This window comes from Loxodonta africana, chromosome 21 (assembly GCF_030014295.1).
Source record: "Loxodonta africana isolate mLoxAfr1 chromosome 21, mLoxAfr1.hap2, whole genome shotgun sequence".
Classification (NCBI taxonomy): domain Eukaryota; kingdom Metazoa; phylum Chordata; class Mammalia; order Proboscidea; family Elephantidae; genus Loxodonta; species Loxodonta africana.
Window position 1 is genome coordinate 22,063,121 of NC_087362.1, and position 26,394 is coordinate 22,089,514.

General features: G+C 36.0%; 1 protein-coding gene across 1 annotated transcript in view; it reads right to left on the minus strand.

Annotated features, from left to right (window-relative positions):
* TLL1 (tolloid like 1) overlaps positions 1 to 26,394 on the minus strand; it is a 253,243-nt gene that overhangs the window by 141,470 nt on the left and 85,379 nt on the right. The window lies entirely within an intron of this gene.

Sequence of the window (26,394 nt, forward strand, 5' to 3'; positions counted from 1 at the left end):
TTTTTTTTAATATTGTACTGGAGCCCTTGTGAAGCAGTGGTTAAGAGATAGGCTGCTAACCAAAAGGTCAGCAGTTCAAATTCACCAGGTGTTCCTTGGAAACCTTATGGGGCAGGCCTACTCTGTCCCACAGGGTCGCTATGAGTCGGAATTGACTCGACAGCAATGGGTCATACGTTAATACTGTACTGTTATAGCAATGCATCCTGCCACATTTTCACACATTTTATACAAAGACACTTCCCTAAGATGATATTGCCTCCAAGTCTCTATAAAATGTATAAGTAACTACCAAAGGCAATGTTTAAGTCAACATTTACTTAGGCTACTACCATGTGCCAGGCCTTTGACCTTCATGACAAATAACACATGATCCATATTTTCAGGGGCCTCAAAATCAGTATCCTAAAACTTAGAAGCTCTCTGATTTTCTGTACTATCTTTTATATTATTTAATAAAGCAAAGATCTATAAACCATGGTGAAATAATGGGAGAGTTCATTTACAACTAGCGTGTGAATTTCTCTTATAAAGTCTGTTATGGATAGAATCACGTTCCCAGTGTTGCTGTCCCAACGTCTGTATCTGTGAATGTGATCCTGTTTGGAAATCTGGATTTTCTTTTGTTATGTTAATGAGGCCATACAGGGGTACAGTGGGTCCTAAACCTAATCCCTTCACAGTGGTGTTTTATAAAGGGAAGTAAAGAAATAAAGGAATCCCTGGGAGGCGGCAATGGTTAATGTGTTAGGCCAACTGAAGGTCTGGAGGTTCCAGTCTACTCAGAGGCACTTCAAAAGAAAGTCATGCCAAAAAATTCCTGAAAACTCAGCCACTCAATGGCAACTGCTTAAAAATACAGAGAGGCAGCCATAGGTGGGGAACACACCATGTGACAACGGAGGCAGATGCATCTACAAGCCCAGGAACGCCAAAGACTGTTGGCAGCAACTAGAAGCTGAAAGAGACAAAGGGCCTTTGCCTGGAGCTGATACTCTGAGTTCAGTCTTCCAGTCTCCTGAACTATGAGCAAATGCATGTCTTTCAAATCAGTGTGTTTTACTCGGTTCAAATCTTATATTTATTCATTATAAATATAATTTTATTATTACATTTATATAATTTTATAAAGTTTATCCTTCAATCATAAAAGCAATACAATGGTTTAGGCTTTGACCATAGGTCAAATTATTCACCCATTTAGTTTCCTGGTACAAAACTGACATGAGATAAAATAGAACTCAACTTTGGTATAAATCCAGAAAGAAAAAGAAATTAGTTCAAAGTTAATTATCAGCTCAACATACAAAAAACTTTTATTAGAACTCTTTATTTAGCCCCGTCCTGGGCCTCAATGCCAATGAAATGGATAGACATTAAAGACAGTAAGCATCTCTTTACTTCTACAGATTCCTTATTGTCCACACGAACAGAGTAACGAAGGGGCTGTCTAATAAATGATGACACTAAGTTGTTGTTTCGGTGCCGTCGAGTCGATTCCGATTCTCAGCGATCCTAGAGGACAGAGTAGAATTGCCCTATAGGGTTTCCTAGGCTAAAATCTTTATGGGAGCAGATCGCCAAGTCTTATCTCTGACATAGCACTAAGAAGTTGGGCTTAATGCCTAAAACTGAATCCACATTCTAACAGACTTCAAACACAGGCAGCAGATATTGCCGATACTCCACTGTCCCTAAAGCCAGACATCCCAAGAAAGAGATTGCCTGTCTAAAAAATATATTTTGTCAATCATATATATATATATACACACTCACATATATATATACACACATATATGTGCACTCACACACACATATATATATATACACACACATATATATATACACACACATATACACACATATATATACATGGCTTGTTAGAGGTTAAGAGCTACGGCTGCTAACCAAAACGTTGGCAGTTCAAGTCCACCAGGTACTCCTTGGAAACCCTATGGGGCAGTTCTACTCTGTCCCGTATGGTCACTATGAGTTGGAATTGACTAGATGGCAAGTTTTTTTTGTTTGTTCGTTTGTTTCATAAGATCCTTTGGTTTTCATAAAAATAAATTTGATACTGTATTTTACAAGATTTTAAGCTACTTTAAGGTAAAGCAAATGTGCTAGTTATTTGAAACTTTCAACACGTGTGTATAATATGCAAATACCTCTGGTTGTAGACACTGATCCTTCAGGACTCTCAGCCAGCCTCTTCCTTTCCTAGTATTGGGCAACTACAGATGCTCAAACTTTAATTTTCAGAGGAATCACAGTGGATATGGTTAAAATGCAGACTCTGATTCAGTAGGTCTGGAACAGGATCTCAGGTCCTACATATTAGAAAAGTTTGCAACTACTACAAAAAATTATTATCATTGTCATCCTCTTTCTTAGTGTCTTAGTCATCTAGTGATGCTATAACAGAAATACCACAAGTGGATGGCTTTAACAAAGAGAAGTTTATTCTCTCACAGTCTAGTAGGCTAGAAGTCTGAGTTCAAGGCACCAGCTGCAGGAGAAGGCTATCCCTCTCTGTCAGTTCTGGAGGACGGTTCTTGTGATGTATCAGTCTTCCTTTGGTCTGGGAGCATCTCAGGGCAGGAACCTCAGGTCCAAAGGACACACGCTCTGCTCCCAGCACTGCTTTCTTGGTGGTATGAGGCCTCCAACTCTCTGCTTACTTCCCTTTCCTTTTATCTCTTGTAAGATAAAAGGTGGTGTAGTCCATACCCCAGGGAGACTCCCTTTATATTGGATCAGGGATGTGAGCTAGTAAGGGTGTTATAATCCCACCCTAATCTTCTTTCACAGAAAATTATAATCACAGCATGGAAGACAACCACAGAATACTGGAAATCACAGCCTAACCAAGTTAAACACACAGATTTTTGGAGGGACATAATTCAATCCATGACACTTAGTAACTATTTTTCCCCCTGCAAGGAAAACTTGTACTCCTCTCAGAATGAGCTGGTTCACTTTAAAACTGAAGCACTCATTACAAAAGGCTGAGTTTGTCAGTAGTTACATAATAGAAATAATAAGTGTAAAATGAAACACAAATGTGTTTTAGATTTTTATTTTCCCGTAATGACTTTTCACATGCAGTAGGAATCCTGCCTTGATGGATTATATCCAATACAGATCAGCAGTCCAAGGGTGTATCACTTCACGGAAGCAAAAACATTACTTCTGTGGAGGGAAAAAGGCAGGAGGCCAGAGAATACTAAACAGGAGACAAAACAGCTCTGGAGTAGATAGGCCCATTTTGCTTACCATTATTTTTTCTTTAAATCTTGATGCTACCAACAGAAAAAGAAAAAAAATGAGATTTTGTAATTTGTAACTGATCATGTAGTTTAAAATGCATGACCTTATATTTTACACATTTGAAGGCTTCTTGAATTCGTCTTCTACTTGAATTTAAGTCTTATTTGTGCATGGTAAAATATTTTACTTACATGCTGAGCCAGGACAATTTATACTGATGTTATAATCTACCAGGTATTTGTTCTTTAGTTTCAAAGAGATATTTGTAATTCTCAAATCAACTGTAGAATTATTTTTATTTTTATCCAGTATTCTCAATTTACTCTGCATCAAAAGATAAGTAAAGTAAAATCTAAAAACATAATAAAAATAAAAAAACAGTTTAAAAAGTATAAATTATCATTCATTTGCCCCATTTAATAGAGGGATTTAAGTTAATAAGATCAAAACTGAGAACCTGGTGATAGTCCAGGGAAACGGCTCAAGTGCGATGAAAATATTTACTAGTTGTTTGGATTCTTGGAGGCCAGCGGCACAGTGGTTAAGAACTCAGGCTGCTAACCAACAGGTCGACAGTTCAAATCCACCAACCGCTCCTTGGAAACCTCCCGGGGCAGCTCTGCTCTGTCCTGTAGGGTTGCTATGAATGAAATCAACTTGATAGCAATGAGTTGTTTTTTTTTTTTTTTTTTTTTCGATTCTTAGAGTCAAAAAGTAGTTTGGAGCTAATCAATAGGCCCAAATAAAAGGTTAGGAAGGATGATTTTTAAACTACATGTAAAACCAGAGTTTTAATTTTTTTTCCTCAGAAGTTCATTTGCCTTCAACATAAATAAAAATTAAAAAAGAAAAAAATCAGAGACCAAGGGTGTTTTAATTGCAATAGGCCAAGTAAGCACGTTTTATAAAAGAATTATGATGAGAATAAGCAATCCAAGATTTCTATTTCCCTTAAACCCTAACGTTAAAACTTGTCTCTCCCACTCACTCCCAGTTCCCTAACGTTCTTTAGCTCTTGAGATATGAAGCTGGGTCCAGGGACTAGCTTTAAGGCAGCTTCAAGTTCGTGATCCCCTAAAAGCTGTATATAAAATTATGCATGAATATTTTTTTCTGGAGAGAGTACCACAGTGCACTGTTAAAGGGAATCACGAAAAAGTAAAGAAGTACCACTCTTGCCAAAGGCAAAGCCTTTCAGTCCACCCAGAAGAAAACACTTGTGACCCCCTACCATCTAGAAAATGAATGTAGTTAGTAAATTAACAATAAGATATATCTGATGTCCTGCTGTGACTTCAGCATACACTGTAACAACTAAGAGGATAGAGTCTCCCCAGGCACCACCTACAGAGAACCTTCCCAGACACTGCCCCGCTCCAACAAACCTAGTGAGGTGACTTATGTTTCCATGTCCTGCCTATGCTTTTGTCAACAATAGGATGACAGGCAAGATTTCATAATTATGCTTTCAGTTGATGATTTTGAAAACACTGACAATAGGAAGTATGTGTTGCTCAACTCTAAATCCTCAATGCCAAGAGTGCCTGACATAAAGTAATTCTTCAGTAAATGTTCTGAAGCATAAAAAAATATGAACGAGAACATGCCATGAGCTGGGAGATCAGGCGCTTACAATGAAAGCAAGGCTAGGTATACTATATACTTTCCAAGTTTGCCTTAACACCAAAAATACTAGCTATTTGACCATTTAAATATATATTTCAAAGGCTTTCAATCTAGAATAAATTATATATAATTTTATAATTAAAGGTAGATGACATTCTTTTTTATTCCAATAAACCAAAAAAAAAAAAAAAAAAGCTAAACCCATTACTGTCAAGTTGATTCCGACTCCTAGAGACCCTATAGCATATATTATCAAATATTATTAAAAGTCGCTAAGGGAAATGTGTTTCCTTTTCTCTAAAAACCACACTGCCACACTGATTGCTCAGGACATACAATACTGAGCTAACAGATCAGTGATCTTGAGATTTATGGCATCTGGAGAGACAACTCTAGGATTCAACAATAGCCAAGAGTACTTGCTTATTACACTTTTTCCATACATAGTTTAAACTTCCCTGCTTTTACTGTTATTGGATTTAGGGAGGAAGAATGATGTCATGTGAAGATCTGACAAGGCTATTTTGGCTGCTTTAGCCTACAATGAATGCGTAATGAAAATTTCCTCAGACAAGGGCAAGAGAGAAGGCTCAAAGGTCAACTATTTTGACGTGATTGACAACCACTAAGCAAACTCCCAAGGAAAATTAAGAATTGGCAAAAGTTCTGATGTAGACATTTTGGAGACATGTTATACCACTTCAAAAAAGATAATTTTCTGCTGATGTTTCATACGCACAGAATAAATTTTTCCCCCAAACTGTCACACATTAAAGTTAATATACCTTTCAAGTTTGGGAAACAATAATCTAAACATTTAAAAGCTCTGGATATAGAACAAAAATAAATAAAAAGATATTTTATACAGATTCTCAGATATAATCTTCAAAAATGAAGGATAAGAAAATGTTCCAAGCGGTTCATTTCTTTCTTTAATTTCTAATTATAAAAAAGAAATTATTGCAGCCCGTTTATCTTAGCGGTTGTTCCTAAGAAGGTATCCTATGCTTTACTTAAAACATTTTATAAGTTTTTTTCTCAATCTTTATTTCCACATTTACCATATACTATTACATAAACTCAACAAAATCATCTAATCTACAATAGGAAAGCGCACTCGTACTGAAGTACTAACATCAAGTTAAATAAAACTGTTAACTCATCCTTCCCTCATAAACTGGATTGAAAAGTGTATCTAGGTAGCATAACTCTCACCCAGCGATTCTAAGACAAGATGTCTTGACCTACCACTGAGAGATGGGGGGTGGAGAGGGCGGGGAAGGGGCATGCAATATAAAAAAGCCAGACATGGATTGGATCACTGACTGTTGAAAAAAATAAATAAATAAAGTAAGCCTGTCCAACTATATTCTGAATTCAGAAGCCCTTTCAAAGAAGCACAGAATTGTCACTAGAATTGAACACGGTGCCCTTCAATTATTTACGGTATCAGGAAACAAAGTACAAGGTCAAGACGAAATCAAATGTGCCATCTGAAATGCAAATCAAACATAAATACATTTGTTATATAAAACCCAACCCATTGCCTTCCAATCTATTCCGACTCATAGCGAACCTACAGGTCAGAGTAGAACCGCCCGATAGAGTTTCCAAGGAGCGCCTGGTGGATTCGAACCGCTTACCTTTTGGTTAGCAGCTATAGCACTTAAGCACTACGGCACCAGGGTTCCCATTTGTTGTATACACTACACTAAAGTAAGGAATTTTCCTCTTGAACATGGAGGTACTTGATGATAATATCATTTTTCATGATATCAATGAGTTGCCAGATTAATCTAGGCTGATCAATAGAAAATTATTCTTCTTAAAATATTTTTCTGTTTTAATACAATTTTTCATTATAGATATGATTAAATGTTAAATTTTCAAATAAACATATCTTCTTAAGTCTGAAAACATGAAATGTTTCCCATAACAAAAGATCCATTGAAATACCAAACCAATCTGCATTTATAGCCCACAATGCTTGTGGATAGGATTTCTCAGGACATTTTTAAAATATCACCCATACCACAAATATTCATTTTGAACTCTTTGTCTCAAAAGAGAAAACATTGACAGAAAAGTAATTTGAACAAGAGATATAAAAATAAATATTGAAACAATTTTTAGTGTATGGTCTAATATTTTCTATTGCAAGCTTTAACAAAATGAATTATCCCAGTTCACATGCTGAAAAAACTGCCATTCTTAAACACTGCTCAAATAATGAATATATAATAAGCCACTATCAAGATTTGGTTTATTTATGTTTCCTACATCATACATCTTGTAACTACAGAGCAAACACTTGTTTTTCTTCTTCCCTTAGGCCTAAGATTGTTTACATTTGTGGCCAGCGTAGGAGTCAACCCTGGTACTTTTCTTTTAATTAAGTTTGTTTATTTTCTAAATATTGACACTAGCTCCTGGAGTAAAATCTTGTTCTCTTCCTGGATGGCTGAGTGTTCATGCAAACTTAATTATTTTCTATATTCTAGCTATGCTTTTCCCATTGGCTGGTCACCTCTTCACACTAACAAAAGAATCTTTTTTCACAATTTTTCCTATTTTTATTTCATCTGTTTTTATGATAGATCAAGAGTAAAAAAAAAAAAGGTACATTCCAACATTTCTGATTAGTATTCATCTTTGTAAAATATTCCCTTTTGGACACAACTCAAAGGCTTGAGTCTTTCTGGGTTTTTTTGTTATTGTTGTTAATACCCCCACAGCACAACCCACAAAACATGTGCTCAGTAAAATAAACCACAAAATTAAAAAAACTCATTGATATTTTGAAAACTTGACTCTATATACTGATTTCTATTTTTTCTCCTTTTAGGGTCGTGCTGTTATTGTTAGGTGCCATTGAGTTGACTCATAGTGACCCCATGTGACAGAGTAGAACTACCCCATAGTGTTTGTTAGGCTGTCTCTTTATGTGAACTGATTGACAGGTCTTTCTCCCACAGAGCTGCTGGGTGAGTTTGAATCTTTCAGTTAGCAGCAGAGTGCTGAACCGTTGTGCCACCAGCATTCCACTAGACCTTAAATAAGTGAGAAGATAATTAAGTAGAATTTTATTCACTGCAAACTAAGCAAAATAAATTTAACATCCCTAGTCAATTTTATATCAAAATATAAAGTTTCATATTAAAAGTTTCATAAAGTATCAGTAACTTACAGTAATATGAAGTGTGTGTGGTGCTAAATACTAACAAAGCACTTTGACCTACATTATCATGTTTGAGCCTTAGAAAAATTCTGATAACTGACTGATGCAACTAAGCTGCTGATAGAATTTACTTTTGTAAAAGCTTGCCAATCTCTTGTGGCTTAATTCAGATTATAATATCTATCCTTTACCTGTTACAGCGGAGTTGTTAGCGCTAACTCTAGGGCATTTCTGAGAGTTATATAATTCTGAGTCAGAACCATCATCTGTCTAATAAAAGTTTCAATTGAACTTATGTGGGTGACTCATCTTAACTAGGATAGTCAAGTCTCATATGGGAAATGAAGAAACAGATGTTTCCTTCCTTTTCAGATTTGCAGAAACCAAAATGGTACCTGTGCTGGCATATGCGGATAAAAAACTTCACCAAAAGATCAAATGATGTACAAAGGAAACAAGGTCTAAAGGGAAATGGAGTTCATCATAATTTGCACCCTGGAAGGGAGGAACTCATGGCTGCCCTAGTTCCAATTTCAATGTTATTAAGTAATCGGGCAGTATGTTTCAAGCAGTGTTTGAGATTTATTAATATCAAAGTCCTTATTTGCCATTTTTTAATTTAAATATTTAGAATTGGGATGAAAAATGCCAACTGGAAAATTTGGTCCAACCAGTCCTCTGATCTCCCTGCAGTATTCCTGATGAGTTAATTTTAAATGTATACTTTGACTCAAAGCTCCATTTGCTCTTTAAAGCATTGGACTTGAGTGTAGTTTTCCTCCCAAATTATTCACAAAATTTATTAGAGGAATCTTTTTGTAGTCTTTTGAAAATAAAAACAAAATAAAAATCCACAGAATATATACATTTTATTTTGCTAGTAAAATTACAATACCCAGAACATTTCAGGGAATTACTATACTTGGAGAGAAAGTACCTTAATATATTGAAATAACTGGTTAACTAAGATAAGCACTGTTTTAAAAAAAAACTGGAAGGGTCAAAAAAAAAAAATTTTACCGAGAACAAAGGCAAATATCATTTTCCCCTGTATTTATTCGACTTACAGACGATCGTATTGGTTACTCCCTCATTTGCACGATTTTACAAATGCAGTATATTACCAAAAAAAAAAAAAAAAAAAAGTTGCCATCGATTCCAACACGCAGTGACCCTATAAGACAGAGTAGAACTGCCTGATAGGGTTTCCAAGAAGGAGCTGGCGGATTCGAGACAAGCTCTTAAGCACTGCACCACCAGGGATCCACAGAGGCCTAAACACTATGAGAGGCTCATTTGTATAACTTACTTTAGTAAAGTCATTAAAAAAAAAAAAGTCATTAGAGGCTTATAAAACAAACCCCAAGTCTAGAATCAGGAAAAGAAAGGTGATAAATAAAGAAGCCCTCCCCGAAATAAGAATAAGCTTAGGGACAAATTTTTAAAAAGTATTTTCATTGTGTTAACAATTACAAAACAAATTATTAACTAATAGTAATAAAGTGTAAGAGTCAAGGGTTCCAGCTCTAGAATCAGGTGGGTTCAAATCCCTATACTTGTTATGGGACCTTGGTTAAATTTTGGAAATTTTCTAAACTTCTATTTCCCTATCCACACGATTAAGCCTACCTAATTTTTTAATAGGTTTGTTTGTTGAGAGAATTTAATGTGTGATACATATAAAGTTTTTAGCAAAAGAGCTGCCATATAATAAGTACTCAATGCATATTGTTGTTATTGTTAGGTGCTGCTTTTGCTGAGTCGGTTCCAGCTCATAGCAACCCTATGTACGACAGAAGGAAACACTTCCCCGTCCTGTGCCATCCTCACAATCGTTTTTAGTGAGCAACAACACTTTTCAGAAAGGGACTTTACTCTTCTCCAGGTTAAAACAATACTAAGACACACAGAAGTCAAGTGACTTCTCAAAATTAGTAAACTACGGATAAAATTCAGATTTTCTGAGTTACTCTTTAATTTCTGTCACATTAAAATTTACTATGTCTTATTTGGCTAAAAAAAGGATGAAAAGCCAGTTTGACTGATCTTTGAGGTTTAAAACTTTTCTCTCTCATTCTCAGGTCCCGTATGTCAATAGTCAATTTCTCAACTCGTTTGCAAATGTTAAAATACATTCACAAGCACAGGAGTAATAACAGAAGGCCTAGTTCTTAAAATGGATCATGGGTTCTTATGCGAATACAACACACACACACAAACACACACACACACACACACAACTGATATCCAATTCATAAAATAACATTTAAAATGCATAAAACAATGCATTCAACGGTATCTAATTCTGAAACATAAAACATGAGAGCATTTAAAAATAAATCAAACGTTTCTGGAATGACATGAATCTTGATAAATTTTAAATTTATATGCTAATCACACTAATTCTTAATTCATGATTACTACACACTTTCAAATTAAGCAAGAAATTAAAAACAGACTGGGATCAATTTAATAACTATGTATGACAGGTTCTAAGATTAATACAAAGTCAGATATCTCTGTAGTACTTTTTAAATCCAGGTATAAATTCCCCGTGACTTACTTATATCATTTATACAAAAACCAAACCCAAATCTATTGCCAACAAGTCAATTCTCACTCATAGTGACCCTATAGGACAGAGCAGAACTGCCACATAGAGTTTCCAAGAAGTGGCTGGTGGATTCAAACTGCTGACATTTTGGTTAGCAGCTGAGCTCTTAACCACTGTACCACCAGGGCTCCAAGATCAGTTATTAAAAAAAAAAAAAAAACCCAATACCGTCAAGTGATTCCGACTCATAGCGACCCTATAGGACAGAGTAGAACTGCCCCATAGAGTTTCCAAGGAAAGCCTGGCAGATTCAAACTGCCAACCCTTTAGGTCAGCAGCTGTAGCACTTAACCACTACACCACCAGGGTTTCCAAGATATATCCATTTATAAAAATAAAAACAAGCATTAATTCCTAATTGCCTACAAAGATATAAAAAAATACAGTCAAAAAAAAGGTAGGAAAAATGTCAGAATTTATTACAAATAAAGTAATGAAATAAAAAGTTAAACAAACATAAATAATGTGTACGTGTGTGTACATTTATGGATACCATGTTTTTATGCAAAAAATGCACACCTTCTATGGTTGTTTGCCAGGCACACCGTTCCTCCCTCAAGGTATTTTCATAAGCCCCACTGTGCTAATCTTTTTACATGCTGTTGTAAAAAAACATTAGCATATCATGCATATGAAAATACCTCATTGCTCATTGGCGCAAGGCACAGTTTGCAAACAAACATAGAAGGCAAGTGTTATTTGCATAAAAACACAGTATATATTATATACATATGTTATGTATGTATGTACGTGTGAATATGTGTATATAAAGGAGCCCTGGAGGGGCAGTGGTTAAAAGCTTGGCTGCTAACCAAAAGCTGTTCCTTGGAGACCCTATGGAGCAGTTCTACTCTGTCCTATAGGGTCGCTGTAAGTCTGAGTCCACTGGACGGCAACAGGTACGGGTATATACACAAAACATTATTTTGATTTCTTACTGCTACTATGTCTGAAATCTGACTTCTATGAGTTGAAGTATCCATCAATATTAAAAGTAACAATATTTTTTTTAAATAGTAATATTCTTTCCCAATATCCAGTTAATATTTTATTAATTTCATGCCATGGGGAACGGAAAAATTGACACAACTACCTTGGAATTTGTACTAAAATTATTTGCTCAATAGCGGTCCCTGGATGTGCTAAGATGAACTACCAATTTATATAAGTTCTCTCAAGTTTATCAAGTTATTTGAGACTTTTTTAAAAATCTACATCACTCAGCATAACAAAAATGGTTCCTTTATAAACTTCAATAAGTAAACGAAAACATTGTTATATATTTTCCTTTAGTTTTTTAAAGGTTTTCATATAGATAATTTTAAAATACTGTAATTAAACTACCAAAAGCTAAACACTGGCATATACAAAATGAAAAATAACAAAGAGCTTATTTCTTTAATGCTAAAAGCATAAATCAATATGAAAAATACCAGCAAATTATCAGATGGCATAAACATTTCATAGAAATATATATTACATCTTAAAAAAATGTTCAACATTACTCTATAATTAAGGAAATATATATCAAAGAACATGAGATACCACCATTTTTCACCTATCAGATTGGACACTGCTAATATCAAATGTTGGTGAGGTATTGGGAAAGACAGTTTTTTATATGTAAAAAGATATTTGTGCAATTATATCTATTTTATCATTTTATATTAGATAACAAGCGAAAACCAACCTAAAGTTCTACCAACAAAAGGCTGCTTAAATAAAGTTTGGTATGTACGTACAATGGAATACAATGTGGATAAAAGACCTTTCATGGTCTGCCCTTGCCTACATCACTGGCCTCTTCCCAATTCATGCCCCACCATCTCTGTTCCAAGCACACCCTACTTTTTTCAGACATTCATTTATTTAGCGTCTATTTAGTGAGCCTTTTTTTGTTGTATTTTTAGGCCCATGGGATACACTGTGTTCATGCACTGGAAGAGGAGGACTGAATTCTAACTGGAGGAGAAGACAAACATGAAAAGAGAAAGACCCTCCATGAGATGGATTGACATAGTGGCTGCAACAATGGGCACAGGACTGGGCAGTGTTTCGTTCTGTTGGACATAGGGTTGCTAGGAGTTGGAACCTAACAACAACAACAAATATATATACATATAGATATACATCTACAATTGATCCTCAATATTCATGGATTTCATATTTGCCAATTTGCCTACTCACTAAGGTTTATTTATAACCCTGAAATCAATACCTGTGGTGTTTTCACAGTCATTTGGGGACATGCTCACCAAGCTGAGACTGAACAAGGCAACAACACTCTGCCTTCTTGTTTCACCAGACGCTCCTTGGAAACTCTACGGGGCAGTTCTACTCTATCCTATAGGGTCACTATGAGTCAGAATTGACTCAACGGCAATGGGTTTGGTTTTGGTTTTTGTTATTAACTTGTATTAATCTGGATATTGAAGAGTTTGAGGTAAATAATATGATATCATTTTTAGCCAAAAGTATAGTGATTCTAAGTAATAATAAAAGCTTTAATACATTGAGCACTTACTAGATGCCAGAATTTTTGGTTTTGTTTTCTTTTGTTTTGTCTTTAAAGTGCTTCAAAGTTAAAACGAGTTTATTTTTATTTCATATTGGGTTTTTCCTTTCATTAAATACACTATTTGCGAAACAGTGACAATGATATGAAGACTTTTTAGAGAGAAAGTGTGGCGACAGCATGTTTCATTTGCTCAATGACACAGCCATTTATTGAACTTCTACTTTGTTCCTGATATTGTGCTAACCCAAAAAGCCAAACTCCCTGCTGTCAAGATAATTCCGATTTATAGACCGTATAGGACAGGTAGGGTTTCCAAGGCTGTAAATCTTTATGGAAGCAGACTGCCACATCTTGTTCCTGTGGAGTGGCTGGTGGGTTCGAACCACTGACCTCTGGTTAACAGCTGAGCACTGTAACCACTGCACCACAGGGCTCCTTCAATACTGTGCTCAGTACTGACGACTCAAAAATAAAGAAGTCTCCTTTCTTTACAGGTTAACAAGTAAATTGGATAGGCTCTATTAACGCCATTCAAAGGCAATTTTTAGTTGACTATTTAGTCTCCTATTTTACTATTTCACCTTTCAAAAAATGACAATAACATCAGGTACTTGAAAGCTTCTTTGAATCAATGGCACCCAAAAACGGAATCATGGCAAGGGATGTTAAAAATAGACCTCACTGCCAGAATTAGTCACATCACCTTAGCAACTGCTCCCAGAGTGCCCGGTTTTGCCAGTTCTATACCTTTGGCTCCACACATAATCCCAAATCTCTCTGAGTAACAATTCATCACTACAATTGGCTGCACACTTGAATTATTTTTTTCTGTGAGGTCATGCCTTTAGTAGCCATTCCCACACTACCTTACAATAGAGACCACTAATAAAATTCAAGAAGAATATGACACAGAAAAAGAGAGATCCTTCCAGAGATAAGCTTCAAAGATAGTATTTATTTTTTATAAATTTGCACTAATTTTAGGTCTGGCCTTCACCTTGCAGACTCAGAAACTCAATCTTAACAGCCTCCCAGAGTCCATCACATTTGTAAGTAGAGACATCCCTGAAAAAGCTCATAAAAGATGGCCTTCATCAAAGCGAAATGCTAATCACAATTAGAAATGTTAAGTGTGAAGGGGACTGAACACTCAGGTCCTCTCTCCAACACACCGTCAATAAACATAAAGGCACGGAAAGAAAAACTACACTCAGAAGATCGCCTGTTGAGAATGGAATCAAAACAGGAGGTTTTCTTACATGATTCCAAGTCTAGCTAACCACGGTTTGAATAGGCAATGTCCACATTTGCCTCTGCAATTTTATTTGTCCTCATTCTCTGTTTAGAGACCCTAATTTATTTCAACTACACAGAAAAGCATACTCACCATCTGGCTTTGTAAAAATCCGAACATTTTGCAAAATTTGCCTTGGGTTTTCAGTTTTAGGATAGCGTTTACACATACAATGTAACTCTTATTTTCTCTCCAGAGCAATAAGTATCACGAATATAGCAGTTATATTTCCCATGCTTTTTTCCTGTGTTCCACAACTCATGTATGTACCCACAGAGAAGTATATAAAAGAAAAAAAAAAAACAAACCCAGTGCCGTCGAGTTGATTCTGACTCATAGCGACCCTATAGGACAGAGTAGAACCGCCCCATAGAGTTTCCAAGAAGCGCCTGGCGGATTTGAACTGCCGACCCTTTGATTCGCAGCTGTAGCACTTAACCACTACACCACCAGGGTTTCCACCGAGAAGTATAGGACCGCTTTTATCCACATGATTTTAAACTTTATATAAATATCATCAGACTCTATATATCCTTTTGCGACTTGATTCTTTTTTCTTGATGTTGAACACTTGATAGTTATTCATGATACACATTTGGCTCTAGTTTTCTGTGTGTTTTACTTCTGAGCTATTTTTTTTTTCCAGTAATTGTTGTTGCGTGCCATCGAGTCAATTCTAACTTATAGCAACCTTACAGGACACAGTAGAACTGCCCAGAAAGTTTCCTAGGCTGTAATCTTTGCAGGAGCAAATTGCCAGATCTTTTTCTCCCTCAGGGCAGGGTGGGTTCAAATCACCCACATTTCCATTAGCAACTGAGTGCTTAATCATTGCACCAGTAGGGCTCCTTTACCACAAATATAACACATTTATTTATATCTTTTTATATTAGACATTTACACAGTTGTCAGATTTTTCACTAATACAAAAAAAATCCTCTAGTAAGCAACATATATTGCGAAAGACTTTCTCTAGGCTCTATGTCTAGGAGTTCATCAGTTGAGTCATAAGATATGAATGTATTCATCTTTCTTATATGTTGACTAGCTTTTGGATTGAGGCCAATAGTGGCAGCAACATAATAACTGAATACTATCTAATACTCCTCTAAAAACAGAACAACCAAGATAGCAAAGCAAAGATACATGGGCAATACCCAGCACAAAACTGAGTTATAAGGTATCACCCCAAGGAGCCCCAAAAACAAGTTGGTAAGAAGGAACCATCGCACAATTCCACCGATAACCCTGACAGCTACAAAAACCACATTGTTTCAGCAGATACACAAAAAAAGAAAGAAAGCAACTAGTTTCTGATACCCCTAAAAACAGGAGAATGCCAAAAGTAACTAAGAGATCGTCATTGGGAAGCCCAAGTAGCAAGCCAATCAGAGAACAACAGCCAAAACTGGGAGAGGGTTCTGCAGAATTCAATTTTCAAGCCAGTGCAAGAAAATAAATGAACCTGTATCTGGTGTCATAGCCACAGAGAGGAACTATTCCAAGCTTTTTAAAAACAAAACATACTTTGACTATATATCCGTGTTAGGATATACTCTAAAATCAAAAGAATTTTAAGAAAAGAATGAACCGTTTTCAATAATCATTTTGTTGTTGTTTATAATGGCAATATTGTCTTCCTGAGATTGTGTGAGTTATGAAATAAGGCATAAATAACGAACAGAAATACTGTCATTTTTGAGAACCCAGATTTCCAATGTGGATGCGATGAGATATAGACATGAGGTTGAGAAGGTTAAGGAAAAACTTAGAATCCCAAATTTGAATTAGAATTATAAACTTATGATGAATTCCATCAGTAAAAATTATATATACACATATTTCCTAGCTCTAACTAATGAAAAAGCCTAGAAACAATGAATGACCGACACAGTGGTAATAAACACCACTAGCAGCCAGAAAAACTTCCCAGTAAAAGGGATTAGAGTTCTTAAAAACAAAACAAAACAAACAAACAAACAAAAAATGGCTGATTCCAGGTCTGAGGTAGGAAATGAACAAGAGCCTTGCAAAAGCAGAAAGCCAGGAAGCTACCAAAGGTTAAAACGTTGCATTAGAAGATTTAGGAACAATTAAGGTAGTTCCCACCGGCCAAAAATGAGATAATTCAAGCACCTACAATAGGAAACCCTGGTGGTATAGTGGTTAAGTGCTAGGGCTGCTAACCAAAGGGTCTGCAACTCGAATCCGCCAGGCGCTCCTTGGAAACTCTATGGGCCAGTTCCACTCTGTCCTACAGGGTCTCCATGAGCCCCAATCGACTAGACGGCACTGGGTTTGGTTTCAGTTTGGTTATAAGCATAATAACTACATTCAATTAAAACATATTATCAAATCATATAATATTTATTCATGTTTATATTCCTATAGAAGGAGCTGTAATGGCGCAGTGGTTAAGAGCTCCGTTGCTAACCAAAATTTTGGCAGTTCAAACCCACCATTAGCTTGGTGTGAGAAAGATGTGGCAGTTTGCTTCAAGAAAGATTTACATACAGCCTTGAAATTTAGGCTCACTAGGAGTTGAAATTGACTCAATGGCATTTTTTTTTAATACTCATATATATTCAAATACAGGGTTGCTATGAGTTGTAATCGACATGACTGCAACGGGTTTTTTTTTTTTTTTTTGGTTTTTATTCAAGTATATATCCATGATAACACTAAAAATAATTGGGTTCCTTTGAGCCATGCTAGGAAATCAATTGGCTTATTTTGTGAACATATGTATAAGGGGAAAGAGCTTTTTTTTTTTTTTTAAGAGATTGCCTGATAAGTGATGACATGAAGTATTTATATTTTGGGAAATAGTCATCTGTGAGTTGTCTGTTCTCATCCTTTGCTCATTTTTCTTTGGATGGTTTTATGCTCATTGATTATGGGTGCTTTTTATATACTCTGGATACTAATTTCCTCTCATTACAGTAGCTTCCTCCAGATTCGACATATAGTGGCTGCTTTTATGTGGAGTTTATGTATGGGGCAAATTTGAATGCAATTTATGTGATACACTCAATTTAAATGACTGCATTTAATTTTAACACAATAAGCCCTTTTTCTTTTTTTACACATTCTGTGCTTTTTGAGTCATATTTAAGGAACACATTTTTTTTAGTAGTTATAAAAGTTAAATTTTACATTTGTGTCTTTAGTCCACCTTGATATTTGCGTGTGTGTGTGATAGGTAAAGACTGCATTTCTTCTATATGGATAACTAGCTCTCCCACTCCCATGTAAAGAATGGCTATCATTTCTCCAAATATGTGCAACGCCACTTCTGTATATCTTTTTTCTATATATGTATAAGTCTATTTCTAAGTCCATTATTCTATTTCATTGGTGTATTTTTCTCTCTTTAATATCCTATGGTATTAGTAGCAATCACTTCATGATGGATCTTTATATCTAATAGGGCTAGTCGCTGACCTATCTTTTCAACATGTTCTTGGTTTTCCTTAGCAGTGTTATTTTGCATATAAATTTTAGAAGCAGATAGTCATGCAACAAGAAAAATCCTGTTGGGATTTTGATTAGAATTGCACTGACTCTATGAATTACTATAGAAATAACTGTCATTTTAGAAATATGTAGTTTTTCCACCCAAGACCATATTTCAACTTTCTTTAGTTTTATTTGCATTTTCCCATAAACTTTTAACTTTTGCTTCATGCTTTGTTCTATTTATTTCTAGGTAAACTTCCAAATTTTGTTGCTGTCATAAATAAAAACATTTTAAGTTGTATTTTCTAAGTGTTCCTTGTGTATACGAATACTATTTTTATAGCTTAATCCTGTATTTATCAGATATGTTGAACATTTTATTGGTTCCAATAGATCTTCCATTTTCGATGAAGACAGATCATCTGGAAGTAATAAGTTGTGTTTTTCCCTTCCAATTCCTCTGTGTGTGTGTGTGTGTGTTTGTGTGTATGTGTGTGTGAAAGACAGAGAGAGAATCCCTTTTCTTGTTTTACACAATTCCTAAAACTTAATATTTAATATAAGCAGTGTGATAACAGGAATATTTGTCTTACAATCTTTTTTTAAAACAAGGGTTTACCATTGACTATGATTTTAACTGGAGGTTTTTGACAGATACAGTATCTAGTCTAAAAAAAAAAAAAAATTCCCTTAAAAAAAATTCCCTTAAAAAAAATTCCCTTATGCTTCTATTTTTGGATCTTAGCATTTAAATTTATAAAAATGAGACTGGACCATAATATTTCTCCTCTCATTTTCATTGTCTAGTTTTGTAATCAAAGTTATACTAACTTCATACTATGAGCTGGCAAGTTTTATTTCTTTTCTAGTCACTGTAATAATTGCATAAGAATAGGATTATTTGCCCCTTAAATAATTGTCAGAGATCTCTCTCAATGTGTCTGGGCATGGTATTTTATTTAAGAGATTTTTTTTTCTATACATAAGCCTAGATGTTCCCTGCCTCTACTGCTCCCATGAAGACAGAAAGAGATGGGATGGATACCATTAGTAGAGTCTTTTTCATGGTGTTTTTTAGAGGCCGCTTTTTTTTTTTTTTGAGGGGGTGCCCAGATTCCTCGTCAAGAGCACAAGTAGTGTTTCTAAGAATGCTCCCTGATAAAACCGCCACAATCTAATTTCCATCTCAGAGTCTGCTTCTTAAGGAACTCAACAAGTGATAGTTGGTTCTAATTACGGTGCAAATAAGCAGACGTTAAAATGGGATTTTGGCAATGGACATCTTTGGCTGCTACTGAAGACCCCATCATTGGTTGCAGATAGAGCACCAATAGCCTTTGGTAGGAAAAAACAGTATAATTGTTAAGGTTTTTTTTTTTTTTTTTTTACCCTCAGTGATGATACTGGTAAAAGGAAATGCTGTTAAGATGTATCAGATGTTTTTGCAATACAGGCAAAATAGTAACTCTAAGAACAGAAAATTAGGTGGCTAAGGCTAAACTCCACTGAGGCATATTAAGTGATAACAAAAGACTGAGAGCAGTTAATCACTGATCACAAGCTAAGGGTGAAAATCAGAAAGACTTCTTGGTATAGTAAGGAGAAAACTGAGGACAAGTTCCTGGACTTAATTCTACGAATTACAGAGCTCTGAAGAAGGATTAACTTCCCAATCTAAATGGGCAGCTATGCCAAGGCCAAGGCTTACTTGGGAAATAATGGGATCCTGAAACATGGGGTGAAGAAATAAAGGTTCACACACTGTTACATATGCTGAGCAAATAATCCGAGAAGCTGGGCTGTAGGAAGAAGAACATGGCATCAAGACTGGAAAAAGACTAATAACAATCCGTGATACACAGATGACGCAACCTTGTTTGCTAAAGTGAAGAGGACCTGAAGCACTTACTGATGTAGATCAAAGACCACAGCCTTTAGTATGGATTGCATCTCAACGTAAAGAAAGCAAAAATTCTCACAACCAGACCAGTAAGCAACATCATGATAAACAAAAGATTGAAGTTATCAAGGATTTCATTTTGCTTCTGTCCACAATCAACGCCCATGGAAGCAGCAGTCAAGAAATCAAAGGACTTATTGCATTGGGCAAATCTGCTGCAAAAGACCTCTTAAAAATGTTAAAAAGCAAAGATGCCACTTTGAGGACTAAGGTGCAGCTCACCCAGGCCTCATATGCATGTGAAAGCTGGACAATGAATAAGGAAGACCCAAGGAGAATTGATGCCTTTGAATTACGGCATTGGCAAAGAGTATTGAATATACCATGGACTGCCAGAAGAATGAACAAATCTGTGTTGGAAGAAGTACAGCCAGACTGCTCCTTAGAAGCAAGAATGGTGAGACTTCATCTTACACACTTTGGACAAGTTATCAGTAGGGACCAGCCCTTGGAGAAGGACATCATGCTGCTAAAGCAGAGGGTCAGCAAAAAGAGGAAGATCCTCAATGAGATGGATTAAGAGAGTGGCTGCAATAAAGGGCTCAAGCATAATGATTGGGAGGATGATGCAGGACCAGTCAGTTTCATTCTGTTGTATATGGGGTCACTATTAGTCAGAACCAACTCAGTGGCATCTAACAACAACAACAACAGCCAAAAATTTTGAATCTCCTGTGTTTAGAAACCTCTGTGCCTAAAAAAGAGGCTTACTCCATTCCAGTAAGGACCAGTGCTCTCCTCTAATTGAAAGATGATGATGGGGCCTCTTACCTGAAAGACAACTTGCACCCCTCAAGATCTGCCCTCCCCTCCTTTCAATAAGAGACAGGACCTGGCCACTAAAGCAGTATCTAGGGCTGTATCACAACATAAGCTAATCAGGATGAGCTGATCCTAAAAAGCCAGGCAAGGGACTATATCCCAAAGACTCTGCAGAACTTGGCCAACTTTTACCTGCAGGGGTACTCAGGTACTAAATTCTAAGTGTGGAACATGAACTTGGATAAGAGAGTTTATTCATTAGGAAGCACTGTATTAGGATACAGAATTTAAGACTCTAGAAAAGACATAAGAATATGATGCAAACAGGCCATTAGAATGACTTCTGGAAGCACCATTAAAGCACTGGATTACATTAAGTATGAGAGAAATGACAGAATCACCTTGTCAGAGGGGGAAGTAGGTGCGCTGGAATGGATATACTCTGTTTGGGGAGAAAATCTACCAGATGACTATGCTACATAGGAGGGCCCTGAAGAGACACCATTTACCAAGACTATAAGGAATGCAACTCATGAAAGGAGAATTAATATCACTAAGTGTTTCAGGTTGTTGCCCCTCTGAAGGCAAAGACTGATGGTAGAAGATGACCTTACATTCCGCACTCACTGACAGTAATGGGCACGACAGAGTCCCCAAATAATGTCCGAAACAGGAAGCTTCAGAATGTATTTACCATAATATGTGGCAAGGTTGCAGTCACAAGCAGAGGTCCTGACCCTCATAGAGTTATACGATAGTTTTAGGATGTAACATCCAAGGGATCAAACAGATGGGCAGCCAACCAAAGGCATTTTTCAAAGTGCATTATCAAAAGACAGCGGGCTGGATTATCAGAAGATTGAGGGTAGTCACCTTCAACTCCAAACAAATACTTTGCTAAGTTTCAGGATATAAACCAGTTTTCATACCAAAAACCTATATACCAAAGGAGGGACCAGGCTATCAGGAGAAACCCTGCCACACCATGAGAAAAATATATCACAATGATTCCTCAGTCCTCCCACAAAATGCCCTACGGCCCTTTACCTGGGATAGCCATCCTGTGCCCATTGCCATCAAGTCGGTTCCAACTCATAGTGACCTCACAGGACAGAGTAAAACTGCCCCATAGGGTTTCTAAGGAGCAGCTGGTGGATTCAAACTGCTGACCTTTTGGTTAGCATCAGATCTCTTAAACACGGCATAATCAGGGCTCCTCAGTAAACCTTAGCTGTTATTATTTCTATGATCATATTTGCTAAAAAAAAAAAAAAATTGGATGGTCTGAAAACAAGAAAAAAAAAAACTACTTCATTTTCCCATAATGCCAGCTTTCGTATAACGACTTGGTCTTTGGAACCTAACCATGTCAACAGGTGAGGAGTGAGTATATACGATTTATTCAACAAAACAGAATAATTATAATCATTTTAATAGTGTGTTAATGACATGTTTAAGAAGCATACTCAAGAAAAGGAAATTTGAATAAGAAGTAGATATTCTTAGAGTCCAGTTGTGCATGGTTAAAAGAAAAATGTCTCCTATGAAGAAAAAAGATTTAAACCCCTACTCCTGCCACAATTTTCACTTGCAAGAAAAGAGTAAAGACTGAGTATCTTAAGTCTTATTCTCTAATATACCTTAAATGTCTCAATGAATTTACTTACTTAAGAATATTATATTTAGTCATATTTCAGTTAAACATTACAGTGGATTCACATTGGACCATTTCCAAAATCATTGTGAATGCGTATGTTTGTGTTCCTTCTTTCACACATTCAGAAATCAGAGAGAGGAAGGTTCCTTAAAGAAACAGCAATGTTTACAATATTTCTAAAATATGTTACTTCTAGAATACAACATCTCTAAGCACAAATGTAGAGAATATAAAAATCATCTAATTATAAATATGAAAATACAGAGCAGAGACCAAGAAAATGCAAATTTCTTTTTTTTTTTTTTTGGTTAAAAAAAATGGTCTTACACGACCTGAGAATGTTCATTAAAAACTCAATGCTTACATCTTAGAAAGTAATTGGAAATTCTTTTTTTGTATTTTCTAGCTGGTGTAATTAACAAATTCCCTCAGGGTCACATGGGATGAAAATTTGTGTGGGAACTGTAGATTCTTGTAAAATTATACATACAACATTACACAGAGTAAGGCTCTAGCTAGGAATAACAACTTCTCATAAACTTTACATGATAAGAATGTACGCTTAGTGAGATTCTTCAAAGGATCGGTTCATGTTATCCAAAATTTTAATACAAAAAAGTCCATCTAACTTGTACAAGGATTAATAATTCTGGACTCATGCTCTATTGATTTTCAAGACATCAAGAAAGCCACACATCTATGAAAGGGAGAGCGGAGGAGATACGAGTAATTTGTGCTAGGTCATCCCTAAAATAATGACAAAGAAACAATTTATGACACTGTGCTATGTTAACTTGCATTCATCTGAGGAAAGAGGAATTTTCCATATTTTTTTTTCAGAACTTGTTTTAGAGATAGAATTGTTGAATTTATATACGCTCAGCATTTTTAAAAAATGTGTCCACGTATATATATTTATAAAGCTTATGTATTTCAGTTCCACCAAATAAAACTATAAAGACAATCCTGATGCTTAATGGCTAAGGGTCATGGATTTTTAAGAAATGTATGTCCACTGAAACACGATAATAAAGGCAAAACTACATACGCAATGATGTCGTTGTTGTTAGGTGCCATAGAGCCGGTTCCAGCTCATAGCAATGATAAGATAGACTAATTAAACATTTGAATATAATTAAACGTGTAGTGAGAATGGCTGAAAGTACTTGGCCAAACTTCAAGGTCCAAATTAAAAATTTTAAACTGAACTCAAGCATTCTGGACTACAATAAACTTTAATATTGGAAAGATAGAATTTCCGGGTTCAAAGAAAAAAGTCCTATAGTTATCAGACATATCTCATAAAATATTGGAAATGAGTCAGAAACAAAAATAATATTACTTAAAATACCCAGAGGTATAAAAAGGATGGGGAAAGCAGTTTTCAAATATGTTTTGAATTTTGCTAAACACAAAACATCTTAATGCAATGTGAAATTTAATTTTCCCAAGCTCAAAATACCAGGTTCCCTAAAGCTTAAAACATACACATTTATATTCCTTCTTTTCACCACCCAGGCAGCAATGAAAGTAGCTTTCCCAAACCACAGTTGATATTTCTTCGACCCAAAGTATCACAGTTCTCTATATAGCTCATCATAAGTATTGCTACGTTCACACAGAGGGAGAAGGCTAGTATAACATGAACTAGTATAATAGTCTGATCTTATGGGTTTAAAAATGACATTTTCATACACAACATTAAGACTTGCATCCTTTTCAATAAAAGAAATTTTTAAAAAACCAAACTCACTGTCTCCCTCTTTCAGGCCTTCAATGTGGCTAAATTGGCTTAGATATTTCTCTGAGAACCAGTATTTCTATGCTCATTTGAATGTCCACACTGTAATAAAATTATTTTGGCAAACAACTGTTCTCTGATACCTAACCCAAACAAGTAAGGACAAAACCTGAAATAGATAACCATTTCCCCTACTGAGCTCACCAAAAAACAGGTTTCTTTTTTTTGTTAAACATTCATTTTCTTGGTAAATATTCCTACGCAGAAAACTGATGAATTAGCAAAGGTGAGCAATTCAGAATTCAAACAGGGCACAGAAAGAGGGTTCTTTGAAATCCTTTGGCCTGCAAGCAGTTTGTTTAATCTCGACAGAAATGCAAGTCCTTTAGGTGTACTATGTAATGACTGCTGTGATTGTTAGCGACATTGAGTCTGTTCTGACTCATACAGACCCTGCGCAAAACAGAACAAAACAGTGCCTGGTCCTGCATCATCCTCACAATCTTTGCTATATTTGAGCCCATTGTTGCAGCCACTGTGTCCAGTCCATCTTGTTGAGGGTCTTCTTCTTTTTCATTGACATAATTCTTTATCAAGCATGATTTCCTTCTCCAAGGACTGTTCCCTCTTGATAAAATGTTCAAAGTATGTGAGACAAAGTCTCACCATTCTTGCTTCTAAGGAACATTCTGGCTGTACTTCTTCCAAGACATCTGTACGTTCTTCGGGCAGTCCATGGTATATTCAGTATTCTTTGCTAACACCATAATTCAAAAACATAAATTCTGCTTCGATCTTTCTTATTCATTGCCCAGCTTTCACACGCATACGAGGCAACTGAAAATACCATGGCTTGGGTCAGGCGCACCTTAGTCCTCAAAGTGATATCTTTGCTTTTTAACAAATTTAAAGAGGTCTTTTGTAGCAGATTTGCCCAATGCAATATGTCTTTTGATTTCTTGACTGATGCTTCCATGGGCACTGACTGTGAATCCAAGTAAAATGAAATTCTCGACAGCTTCAATCTTTCCTTTATTTATCATGATGATGCTTATTGGTCCAGTTGGGAGGGTTTTTGTTTTCTTTATGTTGAGGTGTAATCCATACTGAAGGCTGCGGTCTTTGATCTTCATCAATAAGTGCTTCAAGTCCTCTTCACTTTCAGCAAGCTCGGTTGTGTCATCTGCATATTACAGGTTGTTAATGAGTCTTCCTCCAATCCTGATGCCGCATTCTTCTTCATATATCATATAGTACAACTTCTCAGATTATTTGCTCAGCATACAGATTGAATAAGTATGATTGAAAGGATACAACCCTGACATACAGCATGCCTGATTTTAAATCACTCAGTATCACCTTGTTCGTTTGAACAACTGTCTGTTGGTCTATGTACAGGTTCCTCATGAGTGCAATTATCTGTTCTGGAATTCCCATTCTCCTCAATGCTGTCAATAATTTGTTATGATTCACATAGTTGAATGCCTTTCCACAGTCAATAAAACACAGGTAAACATCTTTCTGGTCTTCTCTGCTTTTCAGCCAAGAAACATCTGATATCAGCAATGATATCCTTGGTTCCGCATCCTCTCCTGAATCCAGCTTGAATTCCCTGTCAATATACTGTGCAATCATTTTTTAATTATCTTCAGCAAAATTTTACTTGTGTGTGAAATTAATGGAGCCCTGGTGGTGCAGTGGTTAAGAGTTTGGCTGCTAATCAAATGGTCAGCAGTTCAAATCTACCAGCCACTCTTTGGAAACCCTATAAGGCAGTTCTACACTGTCCTATAGGTTCTCTACGAGTCATAATCAACTAGATGGCAGTGGGTTTGGTTTTTTGGTGATATTAATATTGTTCAATAATTTCTCCATTCTGTTGGATCACCTTTCTTTGAAATGGGCACAGACATGGATCTCTTCCAGTAGGTTAGCTAGGTAACTGTCTTCCAGATTTCTTGGCATAGTGGAGTCAGCATTTCCAGCGTTGCATCCATTTGTTGCAACATCTCAATTGGTATTCCATCAATTCCTGGAGCCTTGTTTTTTGCCCATGTCTTCGGTGCAGCTTGGACTTTTTCCTTTAAAACCATCGGTTCTCAGTCATATGCTACCTCCTGAAATAGTTGACTGTCTACCAAATCTTTTTAGTATAGTGACTCTGTGTATTCTATCTTCTTTTGCTAATTCCTGTGCCATTCAATCTTTTGTCCATAGGATCATTCAATACTGCAATACAAGGCTTGAATTTTTTCTTCAGTTCTTTCAGCTTGAGAAATGCCGAGTATATTCTTCCCTTTTGGTTTTCTAACTCC